Below are 6,437 nucleotides of genomic sequence, written 5' to 3'. Positions count from 1 at the left end.
CAAAGTGATATTAGGATTGAAGAATCCTGTTTAACAAGTGTCAGGTAGAGTTACACTGATGCTGCCCAGAGCACAGGATGTGCACAAGCAGGATGTTTCCAAGAAAAGAATTTTTCACTGTCATGTAACAGGAAGGCTGAAGGAGCTCTATAATTGGCTGAGTTCTCAAATGTAATTCTGTTCAGCTGGATAAATCAGCCTGATGTGTACGCTATTCTTATTTAAGAGAATGAGAAATTTTTACATTCAGTAGTCTTTCTGCAACAGAATAGCACCTGACACTGAAATTAAAATTCAGGAAAGCTAGTGATGTTCTAACTCAACTGGCAAAGCTTCTCTTTGTCCTTTTATACCTTTAACCTCCCCCTGACATTGAGAAAAATGGTTTTCAGTGCATTTCTCTTGTGTATAACCCAGATCTTCACTGTTTTCCTGCCCCTGTTTGTATGACTTGTGCCTTTTCTGTCTCATTAAGCACATCAGAGCATCCAGCCCAGGCTGGAATTTTGGTATGGCTTGCAAATATCGCAAACTGCAAAGCAGGGCAGCATGGCTCTGGAAAAGGAGGAGGCATGGACCTGGGAGTGCTGAACTTGGAGTAATAATTTCAATCCTTAGAAGTCCATGGTAGCCAGTGCTGAACCCTTTGGCTTTGGGAGACAGGGACCTCACCTGTCAATGCATCACTTGTCAGGAAGAGATCACTCCTCAGCATGGGTCTTCCTTCTAGCAGAGACCGATCAAAACATTGGCCTAATAAATGGGATTCTGGAATCAACTCTCAGCAGTGGCCAAATCTCATCTATTTTAAGGGAAGTTAAAAGGTTCTGCACCTTAACCCTTTTCTAAGCCTCTAAAAGAAAAGCAGTGCTCCAACCTATGTTTTCCTGGTTTTCAACACAATCTTCATGGAGACCTTTCCCCTTTTTAGCCCTTTTAAGCTCTTCATGGAAACCCTAAAGGCTTGCTGATTCATACTCAGCACTTGTTTGACTTGAGGATCACCAGAGTGCTCGCCAAACAAAGTTTGTCCCCACTTTGTATCTGAGAGATAGGTATTGTATTTCCCTCTGCTGTGCAAACAAGGAACCTGAGGAAGAAAGCAATTACGTGATTCACCCTAATTGCACAGTAAGTCAGTTGGTGCAGTCCTAGGGTTACTGCTGACCCCCTTGACTTGTCAGCAGGCTAAAATTAGATGATTTGCTGATCTAGTGAGACTTTTGCCTGCACAATACAGGAACTTTGTCTTGGGATATCTCAGCTGGATTTCAAATACATTTAAATATCCTTGCTTATAAATTATTTGCTGCTTCTAGGTTTATAATATTCCTTTATTCTACCAGCTCAAATTGAACACACTAGGATGCTTGCATGTGGTGGAGGAACAGGCCTCTGTTTACTCCATCCCATGTGGATTAATGCTTTTCATTAATTTCATTTATTAAGAATTTATTCATTAATATTCATTCATTAAGAAGAAACCACAGCTGCCACAGCTGTTTTATAGAAATGTTGAGGATGACTATGAAACAAACACTGCTTGCTTGGTTGGTTGGCAGTTAATGTGGGTTTGCCAAGCATTGTTCATCTGCCAAGCATCTACTGGGTGAAGGTTGCATATTGACCTTTCATTATCTCATTATTGCTTTGCATTGTCTGAAATATCAATAGGCAGATAGATAGACAGACAGACAGACAGATAGGAAGCAGCTGCAACATGTGGCAAAACTACAGGATCTCTCCTCCTAGATTTCTTGTGGCTCTTTCTAGGCATTTCTGGTAACCAGGTTATGGGGTGGATTGTTTGTGGTGTGATGGAGTCTCCATTTCCCCCTCCTTCTGCAGGATAAATACACCTGTTACAGGGACAAGCAGAGGCAATAGGCAAGAGCTCTACCCTATTATGGCAGCTGCTTTGTGCATTTAGAAGTCTTGCCCTGAGAAATTTATTTTTTGTGTGCGGATGTGCATTATGAATTTAGAAATCTTGCAGCACAGCTTGTAGGATAATTGTAAACCTAACAAAAACATCAGGAGCTTCCTCTTAGATTTTAATTTGGCAAGGAGATAATAATTTGCATTGGAAAAAACAGATGAGAAAACTATCTCATTCTGTGTAATCTTTTGCAAAAAAATTACTAAGATTCAGTGAGATGTTTGTGTGCCTATAGAGACATTGCTCCTGCTTAGGTGTACAAAAGCAGCCTAAAAAATGTGTTTCTTGTAGAAATAACTGCAGAAAATGACTGGGCATATCTGACTTTGTTATTCCTATCTAAACAGGCAATTAAAAAATAATTTAATAATGCAGCAAAATTAATGTGCAAAGTAATGTATGATGAAAGAGCATTAAACAATCAAAAATTCAGCTCAACTTTGCTGTGAGTTAACATGAGAAACAGAATGTGCAAATAATTACTTTTATCTATTTTTGGTGTCAGCATGCTGTAGTTCACTACTGGCATCCTCTGTGAGACCAGTTTCACATCTGAGTCTAGAAAACCACGGAAAGACCAACATCTTTCACTTTTCAAATGACGTGAGTTACACAAGACTCACGATTATCAAAAGGTCACAGGACAAGATCTCTTCTCTCAACAAAGAGGCTTCTATGCTCTGCTCTGGTGAAGCAGCTGTTGACTCAGATTTCAGTTTATTCAGACACAATATGTGCTCTAGACAGATTCTCAGGCTACATAAATTAGTGTCTCAACTTGTTATCATTTTCCCCCATCATTTTTTCTCTCCTATTATCTTCTTTATAAAATTAAATCTTTTGTGTTCAACCACAAGTGTCTGCTACAATACAGATAAGATCTGTTCTCTGGTTAGTGCTGTTAGAAACCTTTTCCAGAACCCCTTGGTTTACATAGGGAGATTTTTTTTCCCTAGGTCAGTAAATGAATTTACTAAAATATTTTGCTGACTGCTTGCAAAGCATTGAGAGCTGAAGGTTTTAACCTGAAAAATGCAAGGTGGTATCTCCAACCTATGTTTTATCTATGAACTTCTGAAACTACATTACAGCTGTTAAGAAGGTGTCAGTTCAGATTGAATTTCCTGTGCCAAATAAACCCTCTCCTTGGTAAAGTTACCTTTTAAGATCCAAATCCTCAATAATTCAAAGTGATCAATTTTACACATGAACATCAACAGCCTCAAAACCAGCAGCTGCAATACCTCCCTGTAGGCATGTCCCACATGTTCCCACCTAACCCAAAGTAGCACTGGCATTACCTCACTATGACTGACATGCTCTGAACCCTCACAGGGTCTGAGACAGGGTTGACCAAGACATTCCTCTTGCAATTCAGGGTCCTCAGTGTGTTCCAATGGCATCCAGCTTGCAGCTGGTCACTGCAAGGCACCAATCACTAAGCCAGTATTAAACTTCTTCAAAATTAGTATTTTTAACAGATTTAAACCTTTGAGGTTGGTCTTAGCTCTTTGCCCTGGCCTGAGTGTGTAGAGAGGGGGCTGGTAAACTGCTGCATGCTTCTGAGCTCCTGCATTAGTCCAGAGCAGGGAACAAAGCTGGGTGTCAAGGTGGCCAGAGACAGAGGAAGGGAAGAAAAGAGACAGAAGCCAGAGAAGCAGCCAAGAAGATGGATTAGTATTTAAAAGAGCATTTTAGCTCTGAACAAGTAGGGATTTATGGGAGGAGTAAGAATGGGAGGGGTTCAGCCCTGGTGTTTGAGCAGCACTTCCATGAAATAAATGGACAGGAGATATTTCTCCTTTTTAAAACCTTTATTAAGAAGAATCAGCTCAGGTGGGGAGAAATCGACGGATCGTGCCCACGCCGCCGCTGCTCCCAGGGGTGGCATGGAGGAGGAGGGTGATGCAGCTTTGTCCGCTGGTCTGCAGGCAGAGCTGGGGATTCCGTCCTCACGGGAGATTAGCAGAATCCTGGTTTTTTGTCTAACACCCCGGGTCGTCTCTTTAATCAACATCTTTTCAGGTTAGGATGAGAAGCAAAAAGGATCCAAGCAGGTACGGGACTACACTGCCATCCTTAGATGTCACTTAGGTCACTTGTTGGCTCGTAATTTTAGGGGTTTTCCTGGGAAAAACTGTAAAAATTCGGGGCGCAATGCATTTCTCATCTGCATACTGGCTCTGATGTCACTGCTATTTTCCTCATACCTGGAGGGTCTGTCCTATATCCCTCCCTGGCAAGCGGCCAGCATCAGGGGGACAATGGTTAATCACCAGCCATGAACAGGTAATTGAAGAACTTTTCTTTGGCAGTGAAACTAACTTACAACAACTGGTCTGACTTGTTTTTAACTCTTCAACCTTAAAAAAATAGATAGCTTTCTATTCATAACATTCCAGGGAGGCCTTTTCCTCCAGCAGGAGCAGTAAGACTGAAATCAGGTCCTGTGAGAAAACTGCAGCCTCTGCAGCCTGCTGGAGTTTCTTGCTGTATGCTGAAGCCAGAGCTCCTCCTGGAGGTCTGCAGAGTTCCATCCCTGGCGTTGATGGACTCACCACTGCTGCTGGGCAGCAAAGCAGCAACACCAGGCACTTCAACACCCCGTACACACACAGGGTACAGAAAATAGGTAGGTATGGGGTAATACAACAACCCTACACATGCCTATATATCTGCAGTCCCAGCTGAGTTTAATTTGTTCAACAGCTGCACCAAGGTCTCTTTAGTAAGCTGAGTACAAAAGTAAAGCTAAGATATCTGGATATATGTATAAATTAAATGTATCTGAGCACTCACTTTACTCCTAAAGTGCAAGTTTAATTTTTTGAGAAAATGGTGCTAAACTCAGGGTAGAGTTGTAAATCCTGTTTGAACCCACGAAACACTCCTTGCCCCCTAAGACTTACATGCTGAAAGCTGATGTCACAGCAATGGGAATGGGAGGTACTGACACCACCTCCATGGGAGCACACCACCAGTTCAGACAGCAAGTATTTAATGAAATACCACCTATTTGATTTAATTTAGTTCAAACCACAGATCCTCAACTTGCCTTTCAATCCTAGGGAGTTGGATGCCTGCCCTTTGACAAAGCCAGCTGAGGGGTACCTACACTGCCCTGCTGCCCTAAAAACAGCCTGGGGAGCAGTGGCTGCTGAGACAGCACAGGCTGCAAGGGGCTGGGTAAGTGTCAAGCCCAAACTCCCCAAGATGGCATTTGCCCAAAGTTTATCTTGGCAAAGAGGAATTTGACAGTCAACTGTAATAAACAGCAACCAGGGAATTATCAGAAAACTTCCAGTTGCAGGGGGAAAAGTCAGCTAGCATACATACAAGCAAAAGACAAAAACACAAGTGTAGTGTGCAGGAGAGGAGAGAAGCAGGGCAGCAGAGGGGCTCTGTGACCCTGCCAGACACAGTCATCCTAGGTAGACAAGGTTGTTCAGAAATTTCTAGGCACATATTAGCATTTCATAACTATATAATCTAGTTTGATCTGCAGATATTGATTCTAAGAGTATAGTTCAGTGGTTACAATGTAACCACATGCTGATAATAAAATAAACCATTTAAACTATGATCAAGGTCACATTAAGTTACACTTTTCCTACAATATACACCTGACTCAACAGCGCTATGAAGGTGGGTCTTGCCATAGTCTCTGCAGTGGGGACAGATGTGAGAAAATATGACAGCTACATGAAATTATACTACTTGTAATTCTTAAGATGTCCTGCTAAATAATTTTTAAGACTAAATTTTTCTCCTTATGTTTCTAAAAAAATTACATAATTAAAATAAGCTGTACATCATGAAAGACAGTGAGATTTTCTAAATATTCCCCCTGCACACTCATCCACTTCTACCTCCCCACAGCTGTAGACACAGACAGCAGTGCTCACACCACAGCAGCTCCTTGGCATTTTGTGACAAAGCCCTTAGGACTCACAAAGAGGAAAAGAGAAACCGCCCAAGCAATTGAAACCTTTCCGCACCAGATAATGAATGGTGGTCCTAAATCACTGCTCCAGCACTTCATACATACATGTAAATATATGTGTGAGTACATAAAAGGTGAGACACTATACACACACACAGACTTTAAAGGGATTCTAATAAAATAAATGAAAAAAATGCCTTTTGTATTTGTCTCACTTCATCCTTGCCTATCATATATTTTTATTTTTCATTTTTAAAAGACCTGATCATTCTTCCTTTCAAGTAAGGCCTGGAAAGAGCAAAACACATATTTCTGAAACAATGATGAGATCTTCAGGTCAGAGGGGAGGAGAGGGAGGTATTTTGGATATATTAAATTAAAATAACTTCTTGCAAGACAATGGTTAAGTGTGAAGGAATGCAGCCCAAACCCCACAGCTTACACTGGGGTGGGATTGGTTGTTTTCTAAACCAAACCAACTTCAAAGAATTCTTGAATTCTTACTGGCTGTTGAAAGAGTAATACATCGAAAAAATGTTTCAAAATATTCTCACA

This window comes from Passer domesticus, chromosome 1 (assembly GCF_036417665.1).
Source record: "Passer domesticus isolate bPasDom1 chromosome 1, bPasDom1.hap1, whole genome shotgun sequence".
NCBI classification, from domain to species: Eukaryota; Metazoa; Chordata; class Aves; order Passeriformes; family Passeridae; genus Passer; species Passer domesticus.
This window is presented reverse-complemented; position numbering follows the sequence as displayed.